At 40.2% G+C, this 18706-nt stretch overlaps 1 long non-coding RNA gene across 1 annotated transcript; it reads right to left on the reverse strand.

The window, feature by feature from the left end:
* Positions 1-11215: 11215 nt before the first annotated feature.
* Positions 11216-14876, reverse strand: LOC147650607 (uncharacterized). Its single transcript, XR_015276276.1, has 3 exons — positions 14787-14876; positions 11998-12124; positions 11216-11310 (listed from the first exon to the last, which is right to left on the reverse strand). It is a non-coding gene; the product is annotated as an uncharacterized LOC147650607 (long non-coding RNA).
* Between the last annotated feature and the right edge of the window lie 3830 nt (positions 14877-18706).

The following is an 18706-nucleotide window of genomic DNA, read 5'->3' on the forward strand; positions in this document are numbered from 1 at the left end:
TGAACATCTTCCTGTCTCTTCTGCAGTTCTTCTTCAACAAGGGGTAAATGTCCCGTGATTAACAGAAATATTCTCTGCGTTTTTAGCAGCAGAGAAAACACAGAAGCAGCAGATTCCTGTTAGGAGCTGGCCTGCAGAACCAGACCCTTCAGATTTACCCCCTGTTCAGGGGGGATGCTGAGACACAAATCCAGTGCTGGTGAATTTTTCAGCTTTTCTGTCTTTAATCCACACAGTCCTGGCACCTCCTGAAAACCACTGGAGTGAAAGAGGATTTTCATGAAATAAGAAAAAGCAAAATGGAATTTTTCCTGCTGGAGAAAATTGGAACATTTAAGTCTTCCATCTCCAGTTCAGTTTGTGACTTGAAATGTAACTTCATTATAACTTTATAGCTGGAATAGCTTGTTAAGATCACCTAAGCATTGCTTTATTTGTGTACTATTAAATGTTAGTGTTTATTGTTTGAAATGTCAATTCTTATTTACAAGATTTTTCTCCTTCAGTAAATCTCATCTACAATAACTGTGTCATTATCTGCTGTCTGTTTTCTTCAGTAAAACAATTCTTTTTTCTACCAACTACTCAAAATGTTATATTATGAGAATAACCCAAAATGATGCAATTCATCAGTACACAGTTATAAACACCCCAACTTTAGGGAAATCACTTTTTAGAAAACAGATTAAAAGAATGGAAAATAAGTAAAGTCTGCCAAGAAATGCTGATTTTAAAACTAAACACTTCATACAAATGAGGGACGAATAAGTGACAGGAAAGGAATGTTTCTCAATTACCTTATCCATACAATTTAACTGCAAAAGACTTCATATTGTTATTTTTCAGACGTTTGACAAATGATTCCTGGCTTGCAATGGCAGAAAATACCACAGCAATTATGTGAACTAGTTTTTCAGCAAAGAACCATTTCACAAATAAAACACTGAATTCTGTTTCTATTGGGGTTTTATTACAGCTTCTCCAGCTCTTCCTCAATCATTCATAACAGCTCAGCTTGATTAAACTTTGTGTTATCCTTAGAAAGTTGCTTTTATGTTTGGATTTTGCCAGAGCCTTGGCCAGGGAGAATGACCTGAAATCCCCCCAGTGATGACTACAGTCCTGCTTCAATCACTGGTCTCAAAACTTAAATTTTAGGGAAAAAATCAAAAAACACAGAATCTATCTGTGGATTTTTTCTTTAAAAAAAATTACAATAAGGAGTAGTGAAGGAAGTAGGGAAGAAATCTATTTGCTGTGCTTCCAGACAATTGAAAATCAGGCTTGAAAAGCCCACTGGTTCCTAAATTTTATGGAGACTGGTAACACTCGAAGTACATTGATATCTTTTCCAGGAGATTCTTTCTCAGTGAAAAAGTCCAGGTGATTTGCAGTGCTCAAGACATGAAATAGCCCCAGCTCACAGATTGTTATTTACACTGAGAAAGGCTCAAAAGGAAATTTAAAATCTCTTAAAAGCTGGAAAACATTGTTTATACAGACTGGTGGTTGTTATTTCCTCTTTTCCCAAGTTTTTCACACACAATCTCAGAATCAGGATGAACTAGGTTGGAAAATGCAGACTTCCACAGTTTTGATGGAGGTGATGCTACCTTCAGTTTGATGATCAGAGCTTCCACTGTTCCATTACATCCCCAAAACATCTAAAGGCATAAAATTGCTCCTTGATGTTGTAAATCAAGCTGCTCATTCACATCACATTCACAGCTTTGCTTTAAATACCATCTGCCAGTTCTTAAAACTGCTGCCTGACTTCTATGGAATATTGGAGGGCCTGAATCTACAGAGAAATTCTTGAAAGCCAAACCTTATTATGATATGTTACAATACTCAGAACAACAAAATCACCTTATTTCTAAAATGATAACAGAAATCTGACTGTGGAGCTCCGAGTATTTGAAATAAATACGCCTGACAACTTCAGTGATCACGCTTTAACAAAACACCCAGGAGTACAGATTATTTGTGAGATTAGTTGGCAACATGCTCATCAAAATTTTTGCAAAGTTTTAGAAAAGTCTCTGTGCAAGTGACTTAGTGCTCGTGCTAAGCATAATGAGGTATAATTGAAATGATTTGTTTCTTCCATTACAATGATGGGTATCACAGAGACACACTGCGGATACAAGCAAGCATTTAAATTCTCAATCAATAACATGCTCTTACTTTACTGCATTTCATTAGCTAGACAGTCACCTGAGTTATTATAAAGCAAGAAATTACCGAGGCTTAAATCCAAAGCAACTTCAATTATCCCTTTTTTTCCAGGCATTTGAAGTACTTAGTTATTCTTTCAGATTCTATTAAGACATTATTGCTGCTTTATTGCCAGTAAAACAGTATGTTTTCAAGTCTTTCTAATAAGATGCCAAAGGAACATCTGTATGTGGAACAAGCTGTTTGGTGTTTCCCTGGGAGATTTGTCACTTATGCTGAGTTCAACAAAACCCATACATCTGTGGATAGAAATGCGTGTGCCAGGACATGCACTACACTGTGCTGTATTCATATTTCATATTTATAAATATTCATTGGGGAAATTTCCATGCAAATGTCATTAGCGGTGGTCTGTCTTCTGTAAATAAGCTTTTAAAGTACAAATCACATTTGGAGGGTTATTACAGTTTCTAAAAGCAAAGGCATCTCAAGGATTTGTACTTCTCAAAGGCAAACCCACATCTAAAGCCCACATTTACTGGTTCAAGCCTTGCTGCTGGGGACATCAGCTCTGATGGAGTTCCACCAAAGGACCATTTTCCCAATCAGTTTTCTTTCTCTAGCCCAAAACCTGCTTCTCCAAAATTCTTCAGGAAAACAGCAAGAAATGGTGGCTCTGCCCTGTGTGTCCATCCTCAGGTGACTGCAGTAATGCTTTGCAGGTACCTGGTCTCCAAGTTAAACTCCAAGAATGAAGAAGGAATTTATTCCTCAATGAAATTAAGACAGAGGGCAGAGCTGTGATATTTATGTGAATTTCTGCTGTTATTGCAGACTCAAGGATATGGAGCATGACAAATACCATGGCTCCAGAAAGACAGAAAGAATCATTCAAGACAGAGTATTTCCCTCTTTACAGGATAAAAAAGGTGCAGAGCTGTAATATTTCACCATGGACAAATGCTGGACATGTACACAGCCCCACAATGCTCCCTTCCAAATGAACCTAAAGAAGTTTGATGCAAAAATTCTCCCAGCATTGACTAAAAATCCCATTTATTCCATCTCAGAGGTCTGTAGAAGTTTACTCATGATCATTAACCAGGAGCATTTAGGAGATAACAGGCCATGGCAAGCAGAAAAATGGAATGAGCTTTCCCTGCTCTCTGTGAAAAATACAGTCAAGTTTCCTCTAACAGAAATTAAGAAAATGCAAACACTTTGGGGATTTCCTATTAAAAAAAAAAAAAAGTCTGAGAGTTTCCTAAAAATAGGTCAGCATCAAAAAAAAAACACCAAACAAAACAGCAACCCCCACCAAAACCCCACACCAAAAATGCATGTTTAAATCAGAGTCAGATTCAAAATCAGTTTATCACTTTGGTACTTCTTCCCATTTCGAGTTTGCCTTGGTTACATACATTTAATGTATATTATTATTATTATTATTATTATTATTATTATTACTATTATTATTGTTATTATTATTATTACTATTATTGTTATTATTATTATTGTTGTTGTTGTTGTTGTTATTATTATTGTTATTATTATTATTATTATTTAACCAGAGTTCAGAGCAGTGACCAGATTACACTGGGGGATGAACTGGAGAAGCCAAGAGAAATGACATTTTCACAGCTACTTCAGCTGAGAACAAGCAAGCTCTCCAACAAGATGGCAATCACATCCAAGAATTTCTGTCCCAGTAATATTTTGGTTTGACTTCAACCTTTCCACCCAGGCAGAAGCAGCAGAATCAAAAAATATGTAATATTAAATCAGCATAAATATTCTGCATGTTCTGCTCACTTTGAGTCTGGCTGTTGTTGTTGTTTTTATTTACATAATTAATTACCACAGCAGCTCTAACAAAATAATAAACACTCATTAATTCAAAATATTTACCAAATATCAATTATTTCAATCACACACAAGCTCTGAGTTGCTTTATAGTCACTATTCCTATAAAACTCAAATGTCTGAGTCACTCTCACTTTGATTATAATTGGGAAATGAAAGTACTGTGACTCTTAGTCTAATTACTTATTTAAGTAATTGCCTTTAAGAACCATAATGATTCAGTGTCTGCTTATCTAAAAATATGTTTCCACGACAAAATCATTTGTGCTAACAGCCAGTAAACTTTGTGAATTATGAACATCTGTCCACACAAAATAAGGGATGCATAACTGCCAGTGCCAGTGGGAAAAAGGAAAATTTAACAGAAAGCTGAATAAATCAGATATCAATAAAACTACCAGGAAAGTTAAGGAATTATATTAATATAAAGTTTTATTCCTTTAACAAATCCAAGGCTGTAGTCCTATCAAGTGTCCTAAATTACATTATTATTGCAATTCATCTGGCATTACCAGTTAGATCCTGCCAGCATGTGGCCTGTACATAGTTCAGGCTTAATTAATTCCTCCCAATTTCTATTGCCCTGAAGAACAGATCTAAAGAGTAATCCCAGAAGACCAAAGTGTTGTAATTCAAGAACTCACATGAGATTGTTGTAACTCTTACAGAGACCAATTATGCTAAAGAAAAAAAGTTATCTTGAATATCATATGCCAGCATGAAAAACTAGCTCTAAAATTTTAATGTAAGAAATGAAGATTTTTATGAAGTAAAAAATAACCTGTGATATCCAAGTGTTTTTAGTGCATAACCAAAATTACCTCCTGCACATTGCATTTTGAATATTTATTTGTAGCACTGGTCATGGAAAAGGAGTGTTTTATACTCCCTAGAATGTTATTTTTAAAGGATTATGCTGAAATGCCATCCATTCTTCCCAAATCTTGGAGAGGCTTTTAAAACAGTGGCAAACACAGGTTTGACTCACAGAATGGGCAATATTCCAATAATATAGACCAAAGGATTATGAGATAAGCATCCAAACTGGAGCAATAAATCCAATGGTGGAGAAAGAAAATCGAGCTCTCACATTTTAGTGAAGTCACAGTGAGATCTACAGCACAGACGGATTTCTTGTAGCATGGACCTAAATAAACATCCCTGGGTGCTTTCCTCCAAGGGAAAGAAAGATCTGAAAAAAGGGAAGAGGTGAATATCAGTCATCTTCTCACTGATCTCATGAAAACTCACACGTGTATCCCCATGGCTGGGTGTGTTTGAGAACAGAGAACATTCTAAAAGACACATCCAGTTTTCAGAATGTGTAACTGTTTGAAGAAAACCTCCCAGATTACAGCATCATTAAGATATTGCAGTATTTATTACAATTTTCCTGTCTTTCCTAATTTGGTAAGAACTGTGCTCTCTTCAGTTGGAAAAGATTTTCTGTAATTCTGCAATGAATTTTTTCTGTCTTGTATTCTTAGAAAAGAAGAATATCCACTGACTAATCCCCCACATTCTAGAGCTCTGCATCCCTGACAGTACAGGCTATTTTCACACAAGATTTATTCCTCCTATCCACAATTCCTGGTCAATTTTTTTTTGTTAGTTATGCCAGACTTAGTAATAACCCTGAGGTTAGGGTTCAGGAAACAAAGCCCAGAGCTCCAGGGACTCTGCAGCTACAAAAGCCACGCCAAGGGGAGCACAGGACTGCCACAACATCCCTCCCTCAGCTCCTTTCTGCTTGTGTTCCCAATTGCCAAGGAAATCATATCTCGTGAGGTCTGTAAGAAATAAATCTAAATTTCAGCTGTGGGCTTCTCTTTCTTTCTCACCTGAACAGAGAAATATCAAATCACTGATATTTATTATCCAGAAATCCTTGCCTATTGAAGACAGTTTAGTAAAAAGCCAACAGAAATGAAATAAAACCGAGCATTTATCAAACAGCTTTTCAGACCCTTTATCAAAGTAATGTCAGCACCAATGAAGATGCATAGTCCACTTGTAGATTTTCATATTTAGAAAGCAAGAAATCCATTTATATCAATAACCAGGGCCCCTATCCATGAACTAAGGGCTAACAGCCCATGACAACAGTCAGTCAGAATTTCTCGTGTGGGCAGCACTCACAAGTCAATAGAATTCATTGCATAGAAACCCTGTGATTAAAATGGACTAACATTTTCCAATACATCTGTGTGTCAGGACGAGAATGGTCCCTGGTGCTTTTTGTTTTTTCCTGTTTGTAGTTAATTTTCATGTCAAATTTTGAGCTTACATGGCTCAAAGGAGCAAAGCACAGCAGCACACAGTGAGGGAGCAGATGTGTAATTGGGAAGAGAATGCCACAAACGATCTGTGAAATACAACCAGGTGGAACTGAGATGTTTCAAAGAGGTGTGGACACAAGGAGGGCTGCAGGGAGCACAGAGAGCAAATCATGTCCTATAAAGCAGAGGAATTGCCCAGAACTGGGGACTTCCCATCCCTGGAAGTGTCCAAGGCCAGGCTGGATGAGTTTTGGAGCCACCTGAGCTGGTGGAAGGTGCCCATGGCTGGAACCAGATGATCTTTGAGATCCCCTCCAACCCAAACCATTCTGTAATTCTGAATGATTTGAAATCCTTCTGCTGCTCTGATCAGGGTGGAAGTTCACCAGGACACTGCCAGATACATTTCTCATAATGGGAATTGTGGAGATTTGTCTGTCTGAGCACCTCGAGCTCTCCACCAAGCCTTGCCCTGGGCAGGCTGCTGGTGTTTGTCAGACACCAGGGAAGGGAGATCCACTGAGACAGCAGCAGGGAAGAATTAATCAGACGTGGATGAAATGTTTCTCTTCTAATTCCCATTTGCGTTTTCAAATAATTTTTCACATGATGAGTCTACAGCCCCTGCAGATTAGCATTTTATACTTAATAAACTAAGAATTTAGGGCACCCCAAGGGCTGATAATTAAGGTTAATAAGGTCTATGGTCTGCTCCAGCCCATCTCCTTCGAGGTAAATAACCATGTTTGTACTGCTTTATATTACATTTTCCATCTCACTGATAAAATTAGCATTTTCTAATCGGTGTAAACATCCCTTTAAAGCTGTGGTGGTTTGCTAGCCATGCAGCTTTTACTTCAGAATCCAGATTTCCACCAATGGCAATTGGTTAAGATTTGCAGACACGAATTTTAAATCATCTGTGTTATAACAAAATCTGGTTCTTGACACATCCTTTTGAATACAGATCCCTTCTCTGGCATCTCCAAATCTGCACTACATTTTCTATTAAACCTCCTGCTCTTCTGACTGCTCTAACTCCTGACTGACCAAATCACCTCGTACTCATTATTTCCAAAATCTGTTCCCTGAAGTTCAGAATAGTTTAATTCACTTTATTTTGCATTAGGTTTTCCTGTGAATCTCCCCCTGCAGCTCCAGCCCTCTCTGCAAGGGTTTTGGGAGATTATTAATCTGCATTTCCCTGTGTAATGCACTGTAACTCTTGAGAACTTTGAAAGTTGCACAAAAAAAAGTAAAAAAGGGCAGCTATAAACTACAAAAAAGTCTTTATAGTTTTTTGTCATTCCAAGCAGGAATCCATTGGGCTCTTCACTGTCCTGACATGCAGGTCTTGGCTCTGGTGATTTCAGCCTCACCCTTGTCATCCCCTCAGCTTTCAAAATATTTTTTGGATTAATGGGAAAAAACATTCCATGTCTATAGCTATAAATATTTGTGTGTGTATTTACGGGGTGTTCTCTCCTTCCTCGAGTTTGATTTTGAGTTAATGAAGTGGAAGGTACAGACAAATTATAATCTCTCTTTAGAAATAATCCAGCTGCAATCAAAACTCAGCTAATTTCAGGGGGTTACCCTATTGCTGAAGTGAGCTAGCAATCTGTGAATTTACAATCCTACGATCAAGGCTGTATTTGAAATGTACTTAAGCATTTGTGAAGGTTAAAGAGTAACTGTGTTGTACTCACCCAACCTGTCAGTGTAATGAGCTGGCACCCCTTGAATATGCTTTGCGTTATGTTCTTCCCTCTTTGCAGCTTTTAAAGCACAATGTTATTAGTGGATCTGTTAATCCAAGAAGAACACCAGAGCTAATTATGTGAAAAATGTTAAATTGCTGGGAAAATAAGTTACTGGAGTCAGCAGTTGTTCTTTTTCACACTCCCAGCACATCCCAGGATGGCATCTCGAGGAGCAATTAGCTTTGTCAGGGCAGCTGAATTCAAACACACCAAGATGTCATTTTTCCATATTAAGAAACATTATTAATAAAGAAATTATAGCAAGTTGTCACAGACTGCCCAATTACTGGAATAACAATCCTTTTCTCCCAAAACTCAGGGGAAGGTCTTCACAACACTGAGGTGGCAGAAGGAAACACTGTACGGTTTCTTCAAGTAAAAAGAAAGCCAAGAGCATTGCTGTTACTGCCTGGCTGTTTGGAGTGTTGAGAACAGATAGAACAGGAATGCAAAATTCATTTATAACCTGCAAAAACCAGTGTCAGATCAAAACCAGTTAGAGCTAAAGCTTTATATTTTATCCTGCATGCAGAGACACATTAAAATGACGAGGATGATGACAAAATGTCTCCCACAATGTGACATAACCAAACTTGGTATTGTAATTATAAAATATCAATGATGTTTCTTGGCCAGGAATAATGTCTTGCCTCAGCAAACTTCCTGTAAGAATTCTCATGTTTGCTATCTGTTTATGCAAAGTGAGGCTGTACAGAAGCTTAAATGTGACAAGATTTTCTTTATCTGCCCAGGTATTTCTCTCATACTGATCACTGTGACACCCATCTGTCAAATATTAATTGTCTCTAATCCTGTTGCCAAGTCCTTATTAACATCACAATAATTAAGGAAATTAAAAATACAAATAGAATGAATAAATTTCTTACCAATTAAAAGTTAAAATATTAGCAGCAATCTTCAACAGACACAAACTAAAAAAAAAATTGCACTAATTAATAGTAGAGCCAAAATTGTTAAAAATATTAAGCTGAGAGTTCTTTCATATCAAGAACTCCACAAAACTATCTGTGACACTGAATCATACAGAAATCACTTTCTGATTTTTGCATAAACCAGTAACTTTGAAGGGAAAATATCTGAGATACTGACAGGTTGCACTGAATTTCTCAAATATTTTTAGACAACAAACAAATTATTTCAAACATTTACATATCTGACTAACTTTAAAATATGAAGCATTCTGAGGGAAACAGAGTGGCTTTGAATAAAGAAGCAAAAGTTCCATCAGTTCAAATGGATGTTTTCCAGAGTGGGAAGGTAAGGAATGGAGTTCCAGCCATAAAACACGTCTGGTGCTTCGCCACACTTTGAGGTTTGGGGTTAATGCAGAAACAGGGGTCACCCTCAGACAATAATACAGATAAACCCTCAAAGTTCCACACTGACTTCAATGGCTGCTACCTACCAGACTGAAATTAATGCCACTTCCCCCTTCCCTGGGGTTAATTGTGTGCTTTGCTTCCTGTGCTTTCCCCTGCTCAGTGCTCCTTCCCAAAGAGTGAAAAATGAAAATCACTCGCACAGCTCCCAGCAATCCACACCAGGGGCAGTGAGCATCTCATTAACAACTCATTTATTCCTCCAAGGTTTAGCCAGAGTTCAACCAATATTGATCAAACACAGGCAAAAAAAGAAGAAAAAGACCTACAAGATAACAATTCCACTGGATTCGCAGAGTTTTATAATAAATACTTTTGAACTTCACTGTTGACTACTCCCGCCAATGAAATTTGTTATAAAAGTTTCCTCATAATGTCGCTGTGCTATCACCAGGGATTCAAAGGAACCACATACTTAGAAGAATTAAAATATTTATGCCATATTTCTCTCTCTCATCTCTGATAACTTCTCAAAGTGTAAACTAATCTGATAGCACCATGAATATTTATATATTGCTCAGTGGGGAAAATTAATGCAAATTAAACAACTGATAAAGCCGGTAATATTTGTGGTATCCATGTTTTCACAAAGCATTCTGATGTGGCAGCAGCTATGTTAGCATGGACTCTAGGAAATATTCTTGTTGGGCTCTCACACGTCAGGGCCTGTTTGGCACCTGCAGGAGAGATCATTTACTTGCAGGGAGCTGAAAATACAGACATTCCTTCACAGCCTTTCAGGAATAGAAGTGGCAACCATGAAGAAATTATTCCATCTTTTGTATGCAGTAAAGCAGGCAGTTCCTGTTAGGTTATGCATCCTCTAAGATCACAGTTAGCACAGGCAAAATTATTATCCAATGCAATGGAAGTAGAAAAATAGATCTTCTAGAATGGTTATTAAAAATGCAGCTGTTAAACCAGATTAAAAACACCTTGAAAACCAGATTTAAAGAAACCCAAAGAAAAGCTACACCTTCGAAATTATTTATCAAATTTTTCACAAGATCTGCATTTTAATCACTTTTGGGAACACTTGGCTTCGCTGTGCACTAAAGAGCTGCTGATAATTTCAACTGAAGAACGTGTCATTGAGGATGACAGCCAAGAATGTAGCCTGAGTTTGTGTTAGACAACAGCAGGGTGACATTTTGGATAGGATTAGCTCGATCTGTTTGGGCTCAGAGCAGCCAACATTCCAACATTCCCTTGTTTATTGTGTCCCACTCTGGAGTACTCTGAACCACTCGGATGTCATCCCTGTTTCTATAGAACACTGTCAGGAGGAAGCAAGAGACATCTTCACTTCTTTTAAAAGTTTATTTCATTTCTAGAATTATTTGAGGAGGAGAATTAATTTCTAAGCATTCACCTATTTTCCTTTTGTTGTTTTCCTCATTAAGGGTTCCTAACCAGGGCAAGGAGCAATTCCTGTTTTCTCCATAAAAGCCACCATTTTTGAAACCCATGGTTTTTTACAAACCCAAGTATCACCCATTCCAGATGACTCCAAAAGCCAAACACTGCTCCAGATAAGCTGTTCTCTGTGCCCTTCACTCCAAGGAATGCAATATGAACGCTCATCTAGCATTCACCTGGAGTTCTGCAGAAGAATGGATAGCTAGAAAAACTTGTGAATTTAAATTCCTTTGGTTTTTTGAGGGAATCAAACAACAAACTGCAGGGATCCTATATGAGGTATTTGAAAATATCCTTCACACCAAGCTCTTACCTGTACAATTATCTCCCAGCATGTCCCAAGCACTTTAAGCAGTGTAGAACTGACTGGCTGCCACTGAACATTCTGCCCTTGGAGGATGGAAAGATCTGGAAGGAAAGTAAAACTCTGACAATGTGCCCGTGTTTTGCAACACATTGTAAAATGCACAGGAAGTTACTGTAGTGAGTCTTTCTCCAAAATACATCCTATAAGGTTTCCATAAAGGTAATTCTGACCCTGAACACAGAGAACATTATGAAAACCAAAATACAGGAAAGCAAAAGCACAATTAAATCTAAATAGTACAACAATCAGTAGAGGTTGGGAGGACTAATCTTGTTTTGGAGATATGACCAAAAGCATTTATTTCCATGCTTAGCAGTGCTAAAACCAGGCAGGAAAGGCATAAAATTCAATTAATAGTTGTCCTGTCTATGGTCTCTATCTTAATTTGCACTACAGACTAAAAGTGTGTGACATTTCAACTCTTCAGCATAATTCTGCATTTAATCTGGAAAAGAAAACTGCCCAGCCTGCTCCAGGCTGACCTCTTCCCTTGCCTTTCACTGCTCACCTGTCTCTTGAGCGAGTTTCCTTATGAAATTTGTCTAAATTAAAACTGGGAGAAGCCCAGCACAGCACCCCCTTTCCATTACAGGGTCTCTGAATGACTGTACACAAAAGAAGCCAAAACAATTTACTGCTGAATTTTATTGATTTCCTTATAAAATAGAAAACACTCAAGTCCTTAATCACTGGAGAAATTGTCCAGGAATGTTTTAATTGTGAAGTACCTGAATTTTCCTGTAGCCCCACAGTGATTTCTTCTAACATGTGTAGAACACATGACTCTCAGAGCATGAAATGGATAAACATGAAGAGTGTGGCCATAACAGATATGTCTGAAGTGGTTTTGACACACTAAACAAAAAAAATGAAAGTCACAGGTTAATTTTTCCATAATGTTGTAAAGTCACCCCAGTGGAATTAGAAAAGGTAAAAAAAAATGAAATTGCATTATGCTGTACTTAAAATTCCCCAGTATGAGATATTTAAACAAAGTACTTATTAAGACAGAGTAGTAGCTAAACAGATCATTCACCACAGGATTGAATAAACTTTTAATAACTTCTTAAATGCATGCTTTGAGACATAATAAAATTACTTCCTGGCATTAGAGACTTACCTGATGTATTGATAATCAATAAGTGCCTATTCCACAAAGACAGACACCAAGTTACAGTTAATTTAGACTTAGGCTTCTTGCTCCGCCTTATGAATTACCAGATTTACTCCAGCAAGATCCAGTGAATAAAAAAGTATTTATCTGAAATGCTGGGGGAGTGCATTTCTGAATAACTACATGGAAATAGAGGTAGGCTGGATAGCAAATGTCTTGCTAAGCCTCTTCCATCTCCAAATCCCAGCTCTCTCTGAGCAGGCACTTATCCTTGCTGAATTCTGGGGAGATCAGCATTGATCTTCATGAAATCCATAAATTAATATTAAAAAGTGGCACTGTAGTGCAGTGTCTGTTAGTGCATTAAAAACTCCTACAACCCTCAGAAACTTTCTGCTGTTGCCACAGATCAGGTCTGAAGGACCGGCTGAACTGAAAATAAGGGTTTGTATTTGACAGCCAATTGTCAGTGATGGCACAAAGAACAAAGGGCAAAACTAATATTAAAAGGTCAAAGAAAACATCATAGAAACCAATTCTTTGAAAGGATCACTCAGAGTGTAACAATTAGGAGAAGAAAAACTCCCTGAGCCACTACCTGCTAAGGTAGAAAATGTGCTTTCAAAAGTGCTGTCAAAAAGGCCTGGTAAAGAGTGAACGCTGGAGCAGCAGGAGGTGACTCCAAGCAGTGATTAGGACAAAGATCTGCAATTTTAACCCGTGCCCAGCACAGCCTGGGCTCTGCTTCTGCTCTGGCAGTGTCTGATGCAGCTGTGAAGATGTCCCACACCCTCCTGCTGGCCCAGCCTCTCTGTGTGATGCACCAGGGACCGGCTTCCAGAGAAGCTCAGGTCAGACTCCATCGGTATCAGAGAGAAATTCCCACCCTGTCCTGCCGTGCAATTCCTGCTCCAGGCCCCAGTGGAGGGATTTCACTCTCCCAATGGCAGCAAACAAACTCAGCCCAACACTGCAAAGGTTTAGATCATGGCAGAGTGGTCCAGAGAGACCCAGAACTGAAAAAACAGCAAGTGTGGAACTGCCCAACTGGCAGCACAGAACAAAGTCACAAAATAGGGTTTCTAAAGGAGGAAATTACATTAACTTCGACTCAAATTTTACATGTATAAAACCTTAGATGTTTAATTTGAGTTCTTCACTGTAAACAAACTTGAATATATTTTTCTCCTATTTTTAATGCAAACAGAATAAGCCACGCCATGGTAGCATAGAGAGGCTTCAGGTGAGGCTGAAATTCCCCAAACAAAGGGCTGAATAAATATACTGGGAGCTTGTTTAGTGTTCTAGCAACTTTAACAATCCTTTTTTTTTTTTAACTTTTTTTCCCTAAAAGAACAGACTTAGCTGAGTTTAAAAGAAAAAACTGGAGTTGAACTGACTTTATCATAAATAACATCCCAATTTAGCAGGCCAGGGTTCCTCTCAGACTGATGTCAAAATGTCAGATGATGTAAGTAGCCCACACTGTAAATGTATCAGTGGTTTAATAGCAAGAAAATTGACTTCACTGCAAAGCTTGAGTCCAAGAGCCTTCAGTCTGAGATGCTTGGAGAACAGCCTTTTACTTTTTAAAGGTCATCTGATTTATCCTGCCAGGCTGTAAACTCAGGTGAGAAGTTGTGTGAAGGAAACACCACAGCCTGCTCTGAGATTAAGGAAGCGAAACAACGATAAAAACCAAGCCAGCCCCGAGTCTCATTTCTCACTGTCCCATGCTGGTCATGATCCTCACTTCCAGCTGGAATTCCTGCACTCCCATCAGCTGCAGAGGCTGCAACCTTGGATGCTCCTGAGTTATTTCCCAGAGCTGATAATTCTCTGCAGGGCTTCTCTTCTCACCGTGTCACCTCCAAAGCGCAGCGATGTGGGAGTTCCAGATCACATCTCTGCACTCACAGTAAAAGCTTTGTGCAAGGTTTATCTGGTCATTTTCCTTTGCCCTGAGGAACAGGACTGGTGCAACACCCAGCCTGCTGAACCCACGGCTGGGAGCTCCTGACAGGTTCTGGGGCGGGTCCCGGAGTTGGCTCCAGAGTGGTTCTAGACCGGGTCCTAGAGCGGTTTCAGACTCGGTTCTAGGCTCGGTTCTAGAGTGGTTCTAGAGCGGTTCTAGATCGGGTTCTAGAGCGGTTCTAGATCGGGTTCTAGACTCGGTTCTAGAGCGGTTCTAGATTGGGTTCCAGGGCGGTTCCAGATCGGGTTCTCGGCCACACCAGAGCTCCGGGCTAGCCCTACGGTGCCACTCCGGCACAGGCAGTCACCAGGAGTGGGGAACTGCAGGGGAAAGGAGATCCCACTGCAGAACCTTCAGAGCACCAAATCCTGCCGGGCTCTGCCAAATCAGGCGTCGTGGGTGGTGGCAAAAGGAAGGAGGAGACTCACCTGGCTGTATTTCCCAGGAACAGGTTTATTCAGGAGAGGGGATGAGCACAAGGGTCTGGGCTGAGCAGAAATCAGCACCGAAGCAAGCCCAGAGCACTTCTGTGCACTAGGTTTTATCTTAGGGGCGGGCACAGGCCAGGGTCCAATGGGAGCTCATGGAGGGAGGGGTAAGGGGCGGAGATTACAATGTCAGGGACCAATGGGGATACAAAGAAGGCAGGAATACAATATAACAGCCAATAGTGTTTTGAGGAAAGGATGATATACGTGGAAGGTGCTGGAAGGAGAGGTGGGGTTTACAGTGATGGATGGGGAGATGGGACAGGGTAAAGGTGATTGACCTGGAACATTCAGGAAAACTGGGAGGGGTTTACATAACAGACAACTGGGGCTAAACCAATACAATCAACAGGGAAAACAAGAACATACTAACAAGTTTTAACAAATTCTTAACAAAATTAAATAAATGAACTACAGCATCTCCCCCTTTCTTTTTTAGAAAGAGGGGGAGCAGAGTGTAGGGTCAGGGGGAGCAGAGGGCACAGTTTCTTCTAAAAGCCAACCTTCACAGGTTGGCAGAGGAGGAGGTGAGGAGGAGGGAGGAGGATTATTCAGGAAAGGGAAATCAGGGTAAAAAGGGGACTCGGGGTTTCCTCCTCCTCCTCCTAGCTGGTGTCTGGTGGCAGCCTCCCAGAATGTGACATCAATTTTTTTACCTTTTTCTGGCGGTGGACTGAAACCTGTCCACTGTAGCTATCCAAAGCAATTTGGAGAGTGTCATTTTCCTGCAGCAATTGGTTGAACATTTCCTTGGTCAGTTTATCTGGGGACACTCTGTCCCGAGACAGACTGACCGGTACCTGTATGCATGTAAAGTCACACCCGGACATCTCCCAGAGCCTTGCCCTAGCTTTCCTGGTAAGCTGAGCCATCAACTCCTGCGACCTCATGATACTTTTGGACCTCTGATGACTTGGGAAAACCCACTCTGTGATCAAGAGTGGGTCCCTTGACTCTTGGTCCCACTGATAGACAACCCTGAACAGGTGTGGCTGATTTCCCAAAACAATAAACTCGAATGGCAGGTTTGGCTCATACCTACGAGCCTGCCTCTCCACTAGTGCATCCTGTACCTTTTCCAGGGTTTTCCATGCCTCTGGAGTCAGAGACCTGGGAGAACTCAGCTCCTTCTCCCCCTTCTATAATATGAAAGGGGGGCTAGGTCTTCAGTAGTGAGGCCCAGCCAAGGTCTGACCCAATTCAAAGTCCCACACAGGGAGTGGAGATCCACCAGGTTTTTTGGATCGCTGTTAATAGCCAATTTTTGAGGAACAATGGTCCTCTCAGCGATCTGCAGGCCCAGATACTTCCAGGGTGGCATCCTTTGAACTTTCTCTTCCTGGAGCTGAAATCCTGCAGAGGTTGGAACTTCAACCAGCAGGTCAAGAGCACATCTCAGTGGATTGTCACGGGGGGCACGCACCAGGACATCATCCATGTAATGGTGGATGATGGCCTCCCCCACTTTGGCGCAGACGGGAGACAGCAAGGAGGAAACATCACTGGCAAATGGTGGGCGAGTTCTTCATGCCCTGTGGCAACACTCGCCAGTGAAACCTCCTCATTGGGGCTTCTTGGTTAAGGGTGGGCACCAAGAAGGCAAACCATGGGGCATCGTCAGGGTGCAGGGGAATTTGGAAAAAAACAATCTTTAATATCAATTTTAACAAAGATTTTTAACAAATTCTTAACAAAATTAAATAAACGAACTACAACAATAATTCTCTGCAGGGCTTCTCTTCTCACCGTGTCACCTCCAAAGCGCAGCGATGCGGGAGCTCCAGATCACATCTCTGCACTCACAGTAAAAGCTTTGTGCAAGGTTTATCTGGTGATTTTCCTTTGCCCTGAGGAACAGGACTGGTGCAACACCCAGCCTGCTGAACCCATGGCTGGGAGCTCCTGACAGGTTCTGGGACGGGTCCCAGAGTTGGTTCCAAGCGGTTCTAGACCGGGTCCTAGAGTGGTTCTAGACCGGGTTCTAGGCTCGGTTCTAGAGCGGTTCTAGATCGGGTTCTAGAGCGGTTCTAGGTCGGGTTCTAGAGCGGTTCTAGATCACGTTCTAGAGCGGTTCTAGATCACGTTCTAGAGGTTCTAGATCGGGTTCTAGATCACGTTCTAGAGGTTCTAGATCGGGTTCTAGAGCGGTTCTGGATCGGGTTCTAGAGCGGTTCTGGATCGGGTTCTAGATTTGGGTTCCGCAGCCGGTTCTGGAGCCGGTTCTGGAGCCCATGGCCAGCTCCAGGAGCACTGTCCTGGTTAAACACAGAGCTTGTGTTGTGCCACCTGAGGCAGCCCCAACGTGGGAAATGTTCTCAGCAAAGCACAGGCCTGCATCCTGATCATTTTTAACTTCAGCACCACTGTGAAAATAGATGCCATTTTGTTCTTATTTTGTTCTTGTTCTTTGTTATTATTTATTCTTGAAATGTTTAACGCCTCTCAGCAGAAATTTTATAACCACTGAAAGAATTGGGTAAGAAAAGAAAGCAAAGTCTGTGCTGTTATCCTGCTCCCTGTATCTCTGCACATGCCAGCTGTATTATTATTTTGGGATAGATGACTTTCTTTAATTTGCTTACTGAATGTTTATTTCCTGACTGCCTGTGACGTGCCCTTGAATTATTTCTTTCTAAAAGAAACTAATTTCATTTGTATACACAACATTCAGTTTTACCTATTTATGGGCCAAGTTATGCTTTCAAAAACTGGAAAAGAACATTCCAGCATTCTTACTTTCTAGCAAATACACTGATTTCATTTCATTTTTATGTGGAGTCTGCCTGCTGTGAATTGCCCAAGTTTGTACACCAGATTTCCTGTTATAACCCTGATATTAAAATGGAAACACAAGAACCCTGATAACTGACAGAATGGTTACTGCTGATATTTTATATTAAGCAACAAAAATAGAAACAGACCTCAACAATATGTACGACCATCAAGCCTGGCACTAAAATCAGTTTCTCCTGATGTGAGAAAAAGAAATAATACTTTGTTATTAAAAATTATATCCTTTTGCAAAGGTCAGGATCAGAACCTTGACAGAGCACCAGAAGCTTTGGGTGGCAAAACCAAAATCTGCTGGTCCGTGGCAGCAGCTCCTGCCTGGGTGTAGAGCACGAGCTGCTGCAGAAACCTCAGCGCTCATTCCAAGTGCTCCCCTTTGGAAAAAAGATGGGAGTCAGAACATATTTAACAATTCCAAATATCACTTCTGTAACGTCCTCTAAAGTTTGCTCGGTGTAGCAATCCCCAGTATAATTTATTAAATAGTGCCATCCAGTGGGAAGTGACTCTCAGCACAGTGAAACTCTAAAAAACCCCACGTTAACTCTGAGTTCTTACCATTGGTGTAACTGCAGAGAGTATTTCCACAGTTTATCTTCTAAATAAGATTAATTTTATAATAATCTTAACTTCCTGCTGGTATTTTGGCCTGCTTTGTGTAAGATACAGAGGCAATAAAGAAGCAGGAATTCTCTATGTGAAAGAACACATTTAAGGGGCATGATGAGGTAGCAGTACCAGTCCTAAATCCTCTTAAATCCTTGACAGCATCTAAATACACGGCAAGAAATGTTGAATTTTGCTCCCAGAAGGATAGGAAAACGTTGACAAGGAGTGACCTGGCTATTGATTTTAATTCTACCAGTTCATGTATAACTGAATCCCCAGCAAAAAGTGTCAGAATCATGAAACAATTTTGTTTCATTTCCAGAGCACCTTTGTATTATTTTCTGTGGGTGGAACACAGATACTGAGCACACACATAAATTAAACCCAGAAGTATTTAGAGAGATACAGAAATCTTCTTTCCACTCACCTGCTGCTACTGAGTGTTTACAGACCTGCAGGAT

Source organism: Cyanistes caeruleus, chromosome 14 (genome assembly GCF_971803275.1).
Source record: "Cyanistes caeruleus chromosome 14, bCyaCae1.hap1.1, whole genome shotgun sequence".
Taxonomy (NCBI): domain Eukaryota; kingdom Metazoa; phylum Chordata; class Aves; order Passeriformes; family Paridae; genus Cyanistes; species Cyanistes caeruleus.